The sequence below is a fragment of the Macaca nemestrina genome, chromosome 7, assembly GCF_043159975.1.
Source record: "Macaca nemestrina isolate mMacNem1 chromosome 7, mMacNem.hap1, whole genome shotgun sequence".
In the NCBI taxonomy this organism is placed as follows: domain Eukaryota; kingdom Metazoa; phylum Chordata; class Mammalia; order Primates; family Cercopithecidae; genus Macaca; species Macaca nemestrina.
Window position 1 is genome coordinate 174542172 of NC_092131.1, and position 14888 is coordinate 174557059.

The 14888-nt window shown below is 41.0% G+C and overlaps 1 long non-coding RNA gene across 1 annotated transcript in view; it reads left to right on the forward strand.

The window, feature by feature from the left end:
• Positions 1–14888, forward strand: part of LOC139364072 (uncharacterized) — a 79771-nt gene that overhangs the window by 8114 nt on the left and 56769 nt on the right. Inside the window, exon 2 of the long non-coding RNA XR_011625314.1 lies at positions 793–14299. This is a non-coding gene — a long non-coding RNA (uncharacterized lncRNA). The remainder of the gene's footprint in view (positions 1–792; positions 14300–14888) is intronic.

Below are 14888 nucleotides of genomic sequence, written 5' to 3' on the forward strand. Positions count from 1 at the left end.
AAGTACATAAGCATTGTGTGCAGATAAGCATCAAGGGCCACCAGTTTGTTCCCAAACCTCCCAATGTCATCCGTTTAATTATTCTCCTAAAAGGACCCAGAAACATTGTCATGTGGGCTCCAGTATCCAAGAGCCTGAGAAAAATCTGAAGTCCTCTGTTTTCTCCTCTTATCATAACAAGGATATAAGGCCAGAGGGCTACAGTGGGGACTAGAGGCCTTGGCCCCATTCTTAACTGTGTCAATCAGGCCAAGACACTTAGTTGGCAATGTTCCTTTATCAAACACTCGTAACAGCCACACTGCATAAGATTTCCCTGGTCTTCCTCTTTACCCATTAGAGCCTGACTCTTCCCATCTTCTGGGGTGACATTTTACATGTTAGTTCCTCTCATGCCTCAGGGACCATACAAGGACCTCTCTCTGGTTCTTTCTCGGGTGCCTCAGGGTCTGTCTGAATACTCACCATCCAAGCTCTTGGGCTCTGACAATGTGGGACCACATAAGTGCCCAGCGCCTAGGGGATCTTAAACTATGGTCTTCTGTTCCACATTCCTTTCTCTCTGCCTCAGTCCATGCAGCCAGCTCATCTACATCTGTGGGGAGGAGAGTGACATATGTTCCATTTATCACCCGTCTTTATCCACAACTCATCCAGGTGCATGTCCAGCCCCTGTGCTCCTGGGCTGATGTCTCTGTCTTGGGCTGAGTAGTGGTTGGTATTGCCCCTCCCACTTTGCCAGAAAGCCTTGTTTCTCTGACTGGACCTTACTCACTTCACCAATTTTTGAAGCAGGTTCACCAATTACCAATCCCAAGGGAGGAGTCCACCACAGAGAGGACAGCAAAGATCATCACTATACCAGCCATCAGGAAGAGGAGTCCAAACACTTCCACCCACTGTATCCTCCACTGCAGTTCCGCAACTGCCTGAGAGCAGTGAGCCAGAGCACATTCTCAGGCTATAAGTTATAGGATGCAGATTTACTCCTTACAGATAGGGAGAAAGTCTTCTTTCAAAAGAAGCCTAGGCTCCATTGTGAGCTCATCCCCAAAGGCTCAAGAAGGGTTCCCCGGGCAGATGAAGTCTCAATTGCACATGTCCCCCTTCCACCACGGCTAAGGAAACCCAAAAGGAGCCCACCCTGGGTTATATACCTCTGGGCAGACATGGCTCACTGAACAAAGCGTTAAGGAAATGCTCCTTTCAGGGCAGAGAGGAACAAACCGCAGCTCTCCTGGACAGTCCCTCCCTAACTAAAGATGTGACATTCCTCAGGAAGGGCCAGAACAAGGCCAGGGGTGTTCCAGACAGTCCCTCCCTAGCTCAGAATATTGCATTCCAGGCTGATTCTACACTTATTCTTGACAAATTAAAACTGAGAAAATGGGAAGAATTGAATCCATCCAAGACCACCTGGAGGACTGTTTTGCATTTTCACCCCAAAAGTTCCATTGTAGTAATCTTCACACCACATTTAGTTTTGGAAATTATTGATCATATCTATCTCCATGACTTTGCCTTTTACAGAATGTCATATAAATGAAATCATTCTGTATGTAATCTTTCAATAACACTTTTGAGATATGTCATGTTTAATGTATCAGTAGTTTATTTCTTTTTGAAACTGACTTGCACTCTATTCAATGAATGTACCACAGTTTACTCAATTATTATTTGTTTTTTGAGACGGAGTTTCGCTCCTGTTGCCCAGACTGGAGTGCAATCGTGCGACCTTGGCTCACTGCAACCTCTGCCTCCTGGGCCCAAGAGATTCTCCTGCCTCAGTCTCCAGAGTACTCATCATTTTTATTAATATAAAATGTTACGAATATGGATAACTTGATGGTTATTTGTGTTGAGCTATTATATGGCTAGTACAAGCATATGGTTTCATTCATCTTGGGAAAATAGATCTTAGTGCTGAGTTGCTGGATCATATAACAAAAGTATGATTCAGAAGGCTGGTTGTGGTGGCTCACGCCTATAATCCTAACATTTTGGGAGGCCAAGATGGGAGGATCACTTGAGGCCAATAGTTCGAGAGCAGCTTCGCCAACATAGTGAAATCCCATCTCTACTAAAAATACAAAATTTGGCTGGGTGCAGTGGCTCATGCCTGTAATCCCAGCACTTTGGGAGGCTGAGGAGGGTGGATCACCTGAGATCAGGAGTTCAAGACCAGCCTGGCCAACATGGTGAAACCCCGTCTCTACTAAAAATACAAAAGAAAATTCACGAGGTGTGGTGATGCACGCCTGTAATTCCAGCTACTCAGGAAGCTGAGACAGGAGAAATGCTTGAACCCAGGAGGCAGAGGTTGCAGTGAGCCAAGATCCTACCACTACACTCCAGCCTGGATGACAGAGTGAAACTCCATCTCAAACAAAAACATACATACACACACACACACACACACACACACACACAAAACTTAGCTAGGCATGGTGGCGCACGCCTGTAATCCCAGCTCCTCATGTGGCTGAGGCATGAGAATTGCTTGAACCCGGGAGACAGAGGTTGCAGTGAGCTGAGATGGTGCCACTGCACTCTAGCTTGGGCGACAGAGCACAACTCTGTCTTGAAAAAAAAAAAAAAAAGTATTGATTCACTTCACAAGAAACTGCTAAAATTTTTTCCAAAGTGGCTATTATTTTGCATCCTAACAGAAAATATGGGAATCCCAGTTACTCCACAGCCTTACCACTTGGTTTGGACTCTGTGTGATTGTGTGTGTCTGTAGAGTGTGTTATGTGTGTGTTTGTGTGTGTGCATGAGTAAATGTATGTATATATGTATATATATTGACTCTTAATAATTCCAGTAGATACATAGTGGCATCTTATTGTAGTTTCAATAATTTACATTTCCTAATGATAATGGCATTGAACAAAACTCATTAACTTGTTTTCCCTCCGTATCTACTATTTTTCACTTTTCTCATTTCAAAAAATGTTTTTTGTTATATTATTAAATGTAACTATGTATATGCATAATTTTTATATGACCTACATCTGTTAAGTATGGAAAATTTTTTTTTCTGAGCCTGTGCCATCTCTTGTCATTCTCTTAACAGTGTCGGTCAAAGAGCAGCATTTATTTTTAATTTTGACTAAGCATAATTTGTTCTTTTTTTGTTTTTTGAGACAGAGTCTGGCTCTGTCACCCAGGCTGGAGTGTAGTGGCACAATCTTGGCTCACGGCAACTTCCGCCTCCCGGGTTGAAGCAATTCTCCTGCCTCAGCCTCTTGAGTAGCTGGGATTACAGGCACCCGCCATCATGACCGGCTAATTTTTGTACTTTCATAGAGACGGGGTTTCACCATGTTGGCCAGGCTGGTCTTGAACTCCTGACCTCAGGTGATCTGCCCGCCTCTGCTTCCCAGAGTGATGGGATTAGAGGTGCGAGCCACCGTGCCCAGCCGATTTGTCCATTTTTAAATTTTGTGCTTGATATTTATTCCCTACCATTATATATTGCTTAACACAGGTCATAAAACTTACCTACAATATTGTCCTTAGAAATTTTATGTGTTAAGGATTTACATTCATATCTATGGTATTTTGAATTAATTTTATATCTAGTGCAGAAAAGGGTGAAGACTTTTGTTTTGTATTTTGGCATGTGAATGCTCAATTGTTTTAGGAGCATTAGCTACAAATACTCCCCTTTCTTCAATTCAAGAAAATTGAATTTCCTTGGCACATGAGTCAAAAACCTACCAACCATATATGTATATGCTATAATGTTCCATTTATCTAAATATTTATCCTTATACATATCAATATATGTATATGTATATGCTATACATACATACATATATGTATTTGCTACTGTTCCATTTATTTATTTATCCTTACACCAATACCACATTATCTTGACTAATACCACATTATATTAAACTTAATGGCCAGGCATGGTGGCTCATGCCTGTAATCAAAGTACTTTGGGAGGCCAAGGTGGGCAGATCACCTGAGGTTGAGAGTTTGAGACCAGCCTGACCAACACGGAGAAACCCCATCTCTACTAAAAATACAAAAATTAGCCAAGCGTGGTAGCACATGCCTGTAATCCATATTACTCAGGAGTCTGAGGCGGGAGAATCCCTTGAAACTGTGAGATGGAAGTTGCAGTGAGCGGAGATCGTGCCATTGCACTCCAGCCTGGGCAACAAGAGCAAAACTCTGCCTCAAAAAAAAAAAAAAAAACAAAAAAAAAACCTTGAAATAAGTAGTGTGAGTCCCCCACTATTGTTCCTTTTCTTCTAAATTGGTTTGGCTGTACTATTTAGTTTATTACACAAATTTTGGAATCTACTTCTCAGTTTCTAAAAAAAAAAAAAAAAAAAAAAAATTGGCTGAGGATTCTACTGAATGTATAGATAAATATGTAAGAATTGCCCCTTGGCCGGGTGCGGTGGCTCGAGGCTGTAATCCTAGCACTTTGGGAGGCTGAGGTGGATGGATCACAAGGTCAGCAGTTCGAGACCAGCCTAACCACGGCCTGGTGAAACTGTGTCTACTAACAATACAAAAATTAGCTGGACATGGTGGCAGGTGCCTGTAATCCCAGCTACTCAGGAGGCTGAGGCGGAGAATCGCTTGAACCTGGGAGGCGGAGGTTGCAGTGAGCCAAGATCATGCCATTGCACTCCAGCCTGGGTGACAGAACGAGACTCCGTCTCAAAAAAAAAAAAAAGAATTGACCCTTAATATTGAGCCTTCCAAACCATGAAATTGGTGTATCTTTATATTTATTTAGATTTTTTGAATATCTGATCAGCGTTTTCTAATTCCCAGAGCACACATTTTGCACACATTTTGTCAGATTTATATCTAAGTATATCATGTTTTTATGCTATTGTAAAATACGTTTTAACTTCTACACTCAATTTTTCATTATCAGTATAAAGGAATTCAACTGATTTTCACTCACTCATTTTTACAAACTAAGCAAATCTAGTGGCAGCTATGTGGCACATACATTGCTACTTGTGAGGGATGGATAAATGAAAAACAGATATTTCTCCTTTATTTGAGGCATCTGTCAAGCAGAGGTATGAACAAATAGGCAATGCAAATCAGAGGGGTTGTAGCAGGGAATGTGCATTATTCTGTGGAAATCCACAAAATGCATGGGCATACAAACCAAATTTAAATAGTCATAGAAGGAATCCTGCAGGAAGTAATTTATGATTGAATAAAGTAGCTGAAAACCATGCAAATTAGAATTAGACAAGACAAAAGAAGGATTAGTATTCAGGTAGAGACCAGGTGTGTCTACAAGTCAATATTTTTGAGACATCACAGGGAAAGTAGCAATTTTAGTACACCCAAAAGAAGTTAGAAATCTATGTCAGGACTAGATTTTTAAGAAATTTTGTTCTGTGTCAATGAGTTAGGATTTTTATAGTTTTCTGAGGTTCTATTCATCAGCTACTATGGGGTCAACTCAATTAAGGATACAGCTGTTGTAAAATGGGAATTTGGGAGTCTTGTGAATTTGAAAGGGAAAAAAAAAAATATGTGGGGTTGAGGCTCAAACCCTGTACAGGCAAAGAAAAAGTTGTAAGTGAGGAAAATGAGAGACAACATAAAGTCTGGGAAAAGCGTCCACAAACAATTTTAGTATTTTCAGGATAGAAGCTCCTCTTGATTGAGTCATACTTTCCTGTCAAAGATAGGAAGTCAGAAAAATCCTCTACCTAGAAAACTACATTTCAGCACCAAGCATAGGTTACTTTCATGCCTTAATCTCACCTTACCAGCATTTCACAATACCTGCTACACTGCGGTTGAGGAATAAGACTACTGTGCTCACAGCGCCATCTAGCATCAACAGAGAGGGAGGCCGATGGCAACCTTAATAACAGGGGCCCGGGAAAACAAAGGTGGGGCCCAGGAACTGGAAACTGTTACTTTCAGCAGGATTTTTCTTATATTTATTTAAAAACTAAAATATTGGCCGGGCACTGTGGCTCATGCCTGTAATTCCAACACTTTGGGAGGCCGCGGCGGGCAGATCACTGGAGGCCAGGAGTTCGAGACCAGCCTGGGTAACATGGTGAAACCCCGTCTCTACTAAAAATACAAAAATTGGTGGGCATGGTGGAGGGCGCCTGTAATCCCAGCTGCTCGGGAGGCTGAGGCAGGAGGATTGCTTGAACCCAAGAGGTGCAAGTTGCAGTGAGCCGAGATTGCGCCACTGCACTCCAGCCTGGGTGACAGAGACTCCACCTCAAAATAATAAAATTGCTGCAGGAGTCAGGAGTGAAATGCAATCCATAACCATTCCCAGTAAAGACTCAGCGAGTTCTGACCCATGCCCACTTTTCCTGTCGTTTAACGCAAGGGGTAAAGGTCAAAGTGAATCCCATTACGATAATTGATTTACAAATACGATGTATAGTAGTGTGTTACCCTGAGCGCAATCATACTTTGGATGCAACTGTAAAATGACTTAAGCTGACTTTGCAGTGTTGCAGTGCAGTGTCACATTAAACCCCAAGCTGTCTGTGATTCCCTACACATCACTCTCCAGGAGCATTAGAGTTCAGAAGATTAATTTCTTAGACGAAAGCCTTGAAGGGTTATTATTCCATAAAACGTTTTCCAATCTGATTAAGAAGTTAGGTGCATTCGCTCAAGTTTCCGTGGCAGGGCCGGGACTCCTGGTCTCCCGCGATTCTGAGCGGTGCCTCACAGTCTAGCTCCTCCAACCTCACAGGGCGGCCCGCAGGATATGCGCCATTGTCCGGCGCGGCCAACCAGCTCGCGGTGCGCTGTGGGAAGATTACAAGACGGAGGGGGAGGGCGGCTGCCTGCAGGGGGCAGATCCGCAGGATATGCGCCATTGTTCGGCGCGGCCAACAAGCTCGCGGTGCAGTGTGGGAAGATTACGTGAGGGAGGGGGAGGAAGGCTGCCTGCAGGCGCAGATCCTGTTTGCGCCTGCGCGGGACGGCAGGATTTGGTGGTGTCCTTTCCCCCCGCTATTTCCGTTTCCGCGCATCCCGCGGATCTGTTCGGCTTATGGCGCCGGCCGGGAGTCTTTTATCAGCCGCGTATACCGCGGAAACTTTAATCTGAGTTTTACCCGTAGAAATGTTCCTCTTTAGGTTTCGTATCATTGTCTTGGTTCTTAATCCTGTATTAACTTTGTTTTAATCTAAGGTTTCTCTTTCCCGAAAACTTTGGTGTTTCTTTACAACCTCTTTTTAAAGTTAAACCTTGCATGAACCATGATTTTATATTCTTCCTTTTTAGTATTAATAACTTCAATGTCTTTTTTTGCATTTGTCTGAAAATCTGAAATATTTTTCAGTTGACTGAATATTGTTTTCTAAATATCGGAGACTACTTGTGTATTGGCCTTAAGAGTCTCTATTTATTTTTAACTTTTCCACCAACATACCTTTAATATGAAAGGTCTTGTAGGGCTTCAAGGTCAACCTTTCCCCACAGTCTCTATTTTCACTATAAAATACTGTGTTTCAAAACAAACAAACAAAAAAAAACGTACAAGGTTGAAAGAAGTTTCTCTACTACTTTTTAAAACAGTGGCTAGGTCGTGCTTTTCTGTGTATCCTGACTTCCCTTATTTCATCACCTCATCCATCACTTTACAACTGATCATGCAATCACAAAATTATTTTACTAATCAGATTATTAAATGTGTGCCTTCCGTTTGAAGAAACAAGGTCTACCCAAGGCTTAGTTTTCCCTAGGACACTGGGAGAATAGAAGATCTGGTTTACAGTGCCACAGTGGTGATCACACAGGAATAAACGGGACACAGGTCAAACAATCCAGAAAGACATCTGCCAGTATATGTTTCCTGTGAGATGGACACCTGGTCCCAGGTCAGACACAGGTGTTAGAGCATCAGCTAGGTAAAAGAAGTAACCCGTAGGAGACACACTGTAAACACCTATGTCCAGCTCCCCTTCATTTCCCATTATTGGAGGGCTGCTAGCCGCTCTATTACTAGGACCCAGATTTAGCTGGGGCCTCTCAGAACAGGTCAGAATTGATCTATGCACAGTACTTGTCGGAGTCTGGATGAGGGCCATCCACTGAAAGTTAGTGAATCAAAGATTTAAGATGGATCTAAATGGAAATAGATCTCTGTCAAATGACTATACACGTAATTACCTTATTTTATACTTACTGAAAAAAATCCTATAATTATAAAGGCATAGGATTTACTTGTCATGAAAATGAAGGCAATAATAAAAGTAATTTATAAATGAATTTGCAGATATCTTGAAATTCCAATTCTGATTTTTCCAAATTAGATTTTGATTCAGAGTCATGGATGTCTTCACACCACCCTCTGTGGCATGAACAGAGATGGTAATGAAGTATTTCTTAGAAAACAAGGCTGGACCACTGTTTGTGTGATTTCCACCTTTCTTGCTGACACCGTTCTGCATGTTTTGATGTAGGTGATGTTACCAGAAGGAAACAGCAGAAGTTTGCAAAACAAGTTCATTCATGTGCAAACAATGAAAGCCATGTCGTGGCTGCCAACAGGCTAATATTGATTGTAATAATACTTGACAAAATACTTTTTAAAAATTATTCAAATAAGGTAACTAATAAAGATACGGAATTATCAAGGGAGCTCTATTATTGGAGCTGAATCTTTGAAACAAGAACATCTTCCTTCATCAAGGGAGCAAAACTGTCCAGAAAAAAGTACAGATGAGGTAGAAGCAGCCTGGCCATGAGTTGATCTTCACAGTGGATTGAGAATAGGGAGACTAGAGAAGAGGTTAAGGAGGAAGTCAGGGCTCACTCCTGTCCTAAGAGCAAAAGGGAGCAAAAGAACCATGTCCATCTGCAGATTCACACACTCTTCACTTTGAAAGAAAATTTAAGTTTATTAGGAAACAATATCGATGAGGAGTTTTTATTTTTTTATTTTTTGTTTTCTTTTTTTGAGACAGGGTCTTATTTTGTTGCCCAGGCTGGAGTGCAGTGGCATATACACAGCTCACTGTAGCCTCTACCTCCTGGGCCCTAGCAGTTATCCTGCCTCAGCCTCCCATGTAGCTGGGACCACAGGCATATGCCACCAAGCCCTATTTTTTTTTTTTTTATGTTTTGTAAAGACATGTCTCACTTTGTTGCCCAGGCTGGTGGGGGAAAAGTTTTAGAGATTCATTAAATCATTTGTGAAATTCAAAATAAAGGAAAATATTCTGATTTGGGTATTGCCCGGTACATGTTTGGGGCTTACAGGTAAACAATATAGGCAAGATAACCTCTGATATTTCAGTCCAGTAGTGATTCAAAGACTGTAACCAAAATCTCAACTGTAGGAGTTAGAGCAGCTCTTGGGAGCTGAGAGCACAGGTGTCAGACCTGAAACGGAATAGACAAGAAAGGCCTCTAAGAGGAGGAACATTGGAGGAGATTCTGGAGAGTGTGGAGCAGTGAATCTGGCAAACAGGAGAAGGAGAAGAGGAAAAAATGTGTCCGTAGCACAGGCCAGGACATGAGAAGGGGACAGTGGATTGGAAGGGCTGCTGGGATTAGCAACATGTAAAGAGGGCAGGAGCGGGAAGGGCAGACCATGGAGAGGCTGTGCAGTAGAGAGTAGGCAGGTCAGGAAGTGACATGGAGCTGGCCAGCCTACTAAGGAATGCATTGGTTGTGCTGGTGGTTCAAATATCTGAGTCTTGTTCCTTGCAATAGTACCTCCAGGTCAGGAAAAGTGAGGATAGCCTCTGTCTCTGGGGAGGTCCCTGTGCATTATCAGGAATTGGTTCTAGGAAGAAGGGAGAGTAAAGAGAAACAGAGAAGACCCTCCAGATCCAGTACCGGCCGACTAAGGGAACTGGGATGCTCCTGTTCATGTCCCTTTCTCCATCGCTCAGACCCATCCCATCCCACCCTGAGGGCAGGTTCCTTTCCCCTCAGTTATTTTGTGCATCTCAAATGATGACATATATTGTGAGTTTATTCTATCACATATGACTTCTACATTATACCATAGAAAGAGTTACTTACATAAATTACTTAATGGTAGATTATTCATAGTCAAAATGTTGTCAGCTTAGTAAACAAATGAAATTTTCACACTTTAGTTTTTCTTCATTGATCATCTGTGAAGATTAGTGTCTCCTCATTTCATGGATGTCACAACTACCTGTTCTTAAGTAAGGTGTATGCTTGGGGTGTTGTGTTTTGCCTGTTAATGTTGGATACTCCAGTGTTCAGCAAACTATAAACCTATCAACACGCATTTGAAAAATCCAGTTGCTTTGTGTTTTATTTTATGTTTCCTGTCTTTTCAATATTATATCTTTTCTTCTGCTTACTTTAAATTGAATTTGCTCTTCTTTTTCTATGTTCCTAAGACGGAAACTTAGGTGATCATCTTTGGGCACCATCATAGGGTCTATGCACTCCAACCTGGGCAACAGAGTGAGACCATATCTCAACAAAAAAGAGAGAAAAGAAAAAATAACAGAGAAAATTAATTTTTAAAAATTAGGTAATGACAAATACGGAATTCCAAATATATTGCTAACAATATCGCTAATGGTCTGTTAAGCTTGACAGTGCTTTTAGAAAACTTGTTTTGTTTAGAGTAGTGTTAGACTCACAGAAAAATTGGTAATATAAAAAGTTTATATATACCACACACACACAGTTTTCCTTATGAATCTTATTATTAACATTAGTGTGCTGCTCTTGTTACAATTAAGAACCAGTGTTAAACATTATCATTCACTACTATCCTTGCTTTATTCACATTTCCTTAGTTTCACTTAATGACCATTTTTGACTCTGGAATCCCATCCAGAATGACACATCACATTTAGATGTCATTTCTACTTATGCTTCATAAACTGTTGACACTTCCTTTAACTTTCCTGGTCTTTCATGACATTGACATACTTCATTAGGAAGTTGTCTGATGTTTTTCTCCTGATTAGAGTTATGGGGTTTTTTTGTTTGTTTTTGTTTTATAGACGGAGTCTCACTCTATTGGCAGGCTGGAGTGCAGTGGTGCAATCTCGGCTCACTGCAACCTCTGCCTCCCAGATTCAAGCAATTCTTCTGCCTCAGCCTCCCAAGTAGTTGGGACTACATGTGCGCACCACCACACCCAGCTAATTTTTGTATTTTTAGTAGAGACAGGATTTCACCATGTTGACCAGGATTGTCTCAATTTCTGGACCTCGTGATCCACCTGCCTTGGCCTCCCAACAGTGCTGGGATTACAGGCATGAGCCACCATGCCCGGCCTAGACTTATGGATTTTCAAAAGGAGGACTACACAGGGAAATTGCCATTCTTATCACATCATACCAATGTTACATACCAATAGCATGCTGTATCATGTTGACCTTAATTTGATTACCTGTGTGAATTACTTCTTATCAGATTCCTCCACTGTTAAATTGCTATTTGTTATACTTTCTGTGTTGTACTTTTGAAAAGAAGTCACTAGGCTTAGCACGTAAGAAGTGGGAAGTCATTTTTCACCTCCTTATGGGAAGAGTATCTGCAAAAACAATTTGGAATCCTTCAACATATGAAATGCATCAGTTTTCCTCCATTCATTTTTTATATTTTTTCACTCATTTATTTATATCACTATGCAAACATGGATATTTATTTTACACTTAAATCTAACTAGTTTATTTTGTTGTTCAAAGTTTTCCACTCTTGGCCATTGGAAGGTCTTTTAATTAGCTCCTATATCATTTCCATATATGCACTTCTAGTATAATGGCATTAATCCATTTATGAGGCTAAAGCACTCAAGCCCTAATTACCTGATAACAGCCTCACCTCTTAATACTGCTACAGTGGCACTTAGTTCCCACATCAGTTTTGTAGGGGACAAAAATTCAAACCATAGCAGGAACATAGCAAAACCATTTTTAAAAACAATAATGCATTCATTTCTGCAAAGATTGGCCATAAAGGGCCACCTTTATATGTGATCATGTAGATCACCATCTACATGATAAGAAAGACAAATGGAGAATGAATTGGATAGAGAACTGTTGTGAATTAAAGTATTAGGTTTGAAATATAGCTTTTTGGGTTCATTGCTCATATTTCTTAGAACAGAAATTCTCAATGTACAGCTTTAACTCTGAAGAAAGATACCCATCCAATGAAGAAGTAGCAAAGTGACTGTTTGCCATTTCTATCTTCCTTCTCAATAGATTTATTGAAACATAGCATATATAGCACCTCTCCACATTTATTGTATTTTTGTTATTTCTAGTTCATTCTTGAGGTTTCTCTTTAACACAGCGACTATTAATTCTAGCCTACTTGGCCGGGAACAGTGGCTCACACCTGTAATCCCAGCACTTTGGGAGGCTGAGGTGGGTGGAACACTTGAGCTCAGGAGTTCAAGACCTTTAGGCAACATGGCGAAACCCCCCATCTCTACTAAAAATACATATTTAGCTGGGCGTGGTGGTGGGCACCTGTAGTCCCAGCTACTTGGGAGGCTGAGGCAGGAGAATCACTTGAACTTGGGAAGCAGAGGTTGCAGTGAACCGAGATTGCGCCACTGCACTCCAGCCTGGGTGACAGCGAGACTCTGTCTCAAGGAAAAAAAAAAAAATTCTAGTGCTGCTCCAGAGGCCTCTAGAAGATTTGGCCATGGATGTTTACATTGTGCCTTTCAGGATAAACTTTTTTAAAATCTTATTTTACAGCCAAATACATGATTATCTGACTTGTCAGTGGTTTTATTCTCCATTGTGAAATGTAAAGTAATGATGCAACTTATAATTGATGTATGTAATTTATTTTGCAAATACTGTTTATGTCAGTATTGGCAAATACTACATTCATTTGTATAGACTTGATATTAATCTACAGGTTTTATGGATTATTAGTTCATTTAATCCTCAAGAGGTTGGCACTAGTTTTACTCCCATGTTCCCCCAGTGAATTTGATCTAAAGCCCTACAAGAAAGGAATGGATGAAACTTGAGTTTGACTGAGTCTATCTTTGAAGTCTTTACTTACATCAAGTGTTTTAGAATATCATTTTTGTATGGAAAATACATTCTAGGACCAGATTAAGAAATGTTACTCTAGGGCCAGGCATGGTAGCTTATGCCTGTAATCCCAGCAATTTGGGAGGCCGAGGCAGGCAGATCACCTGAGGTCAGGAGTTTGAGACCAGCCTGGCCAATGTGGCAAAATCCCATCTCTACTAAAAATACAAAAAAATTATCCAGGCATGATGACAGACACCTGTAATCTCAGCTACTCAGGAGGCTGAGGCAGGAGAATTGCTTGAACCCAGAGGGTGGAGGTTGCAGTGAGCCAAGATTGGACCACTGCACTACAGCCTGGGCAACAGAGTGAGACTCTGTCTCAAAAAAAAAAAAAGAAAAAAGAAATGTCACTCTACCCCGTGAAGTCATGTTCCCAAACTAGATGTAAATCCTGTGTGAAACTGATTTAATATTTAGGTCTAAGATCCACCTAGGAATGATCTTATGTGTAATGTGAGGTTATAGATCAGATTTTATTTTTTCCTCTGAATGTATTTCTTGGAATATTTATTGAAAAATCCACATTTCCCCAATTAATCTCATAAATTATTTGTGTATATACGCATGTATCTGATTTGCTGACTCCCTTTTTTTTCCATTGGTTTATTTCTCTTTGTGAAAATATCACACTATTTTAGTAAGAAACTTCATTTAACACAAGAATTCTCTCTCTAGGGCCTTCTCTTAACCCAATGTGCTATTATGTAAAGAAGAACGAACGAAAACCTGTAGGCCTTGCACCTACACCAATATGCTCAGTTGCCCCTTGAAAAAAGAGGAGGATTTAGAACTCACCATCACTGTTGACACTCACGTCTTTAATGTCCTTGTGAATCTTAGGCAACCTCCCCAACATTGTTCCCTGCTTTATTTGCTTAGTCCATTCTTGGTAGATTTTATGAGATGTCAACACTCCTCATTAGGATTCCCTCCTTCTGAAGCCTTTGGGATTTTCTACCCACCCAGCAGCCACCAGAGGTGGCAGAAACCCCTCCAGACATCCCTCTTGCGCAAGCGCAGTTGCCCGATGAATGCGGTCCTCCTGCTGCAGACCACGCCCACCAAGGGCGGGGCCACAGCCCCTGCAGCTGAGCTCAGAGCCTTCTGTGGGGTCTGCAGTGGCAGGGCCAGCTGCCCCCTGGCTTCCCTCTGGAGCTCTTTGAGGAATGCGGTTCTTTTGCATAAGAAAGGCTTTTCTCTCCAGTCATTCTGCTTGCTGATCAAGAACACTTAACAGCTTCAGGCTTTCCTGGTAATATTCATTCTTGCTTTTGTGTTTTCGTTTTAAGGTCCAAATATCTTTAATACTTGTATGCAGTTTTCTTTTTTATAATTTCACATAAACATCATCTAAAACCAACTTCGCATGTTCGTATTCTGTATTAACAACTTTCGTTTTTGTATTTAAAAATACATTCATAATCGTTTTTTCAAAGTATCTTGTCAGTTATTTTCCATTATCATTCTTTACCAGTGCAATGGAAATATTACTTTTATTAGGAAAAGCAGATGTTACACGCTTTTTAGTGTTGTCGAGAAATTTCCTATGAAATACCTCTGGTTGAAAAGGAGAGGAACAAGATTTTCTGTGAGGCACAGGATCAAATATGCTCAGAATTTCATGCTTTAATAAAGGCTGGGATTATTTTCATTATATTGTTTAGCTTGTTCTAATTGTAAAAGGTGGACAAAGAATTAATTTGTGTAGACAGAACATTGCGACTCCCATTCTAAATGTAGAGACAGTCACTCCGCACTGCGCAAATAGGAATGTCGTCATGTTGTTTGCTTTTCTCCTTACCCAAAAACTGTAGACATTGCCTGGAGTCTTTGATTTTTTT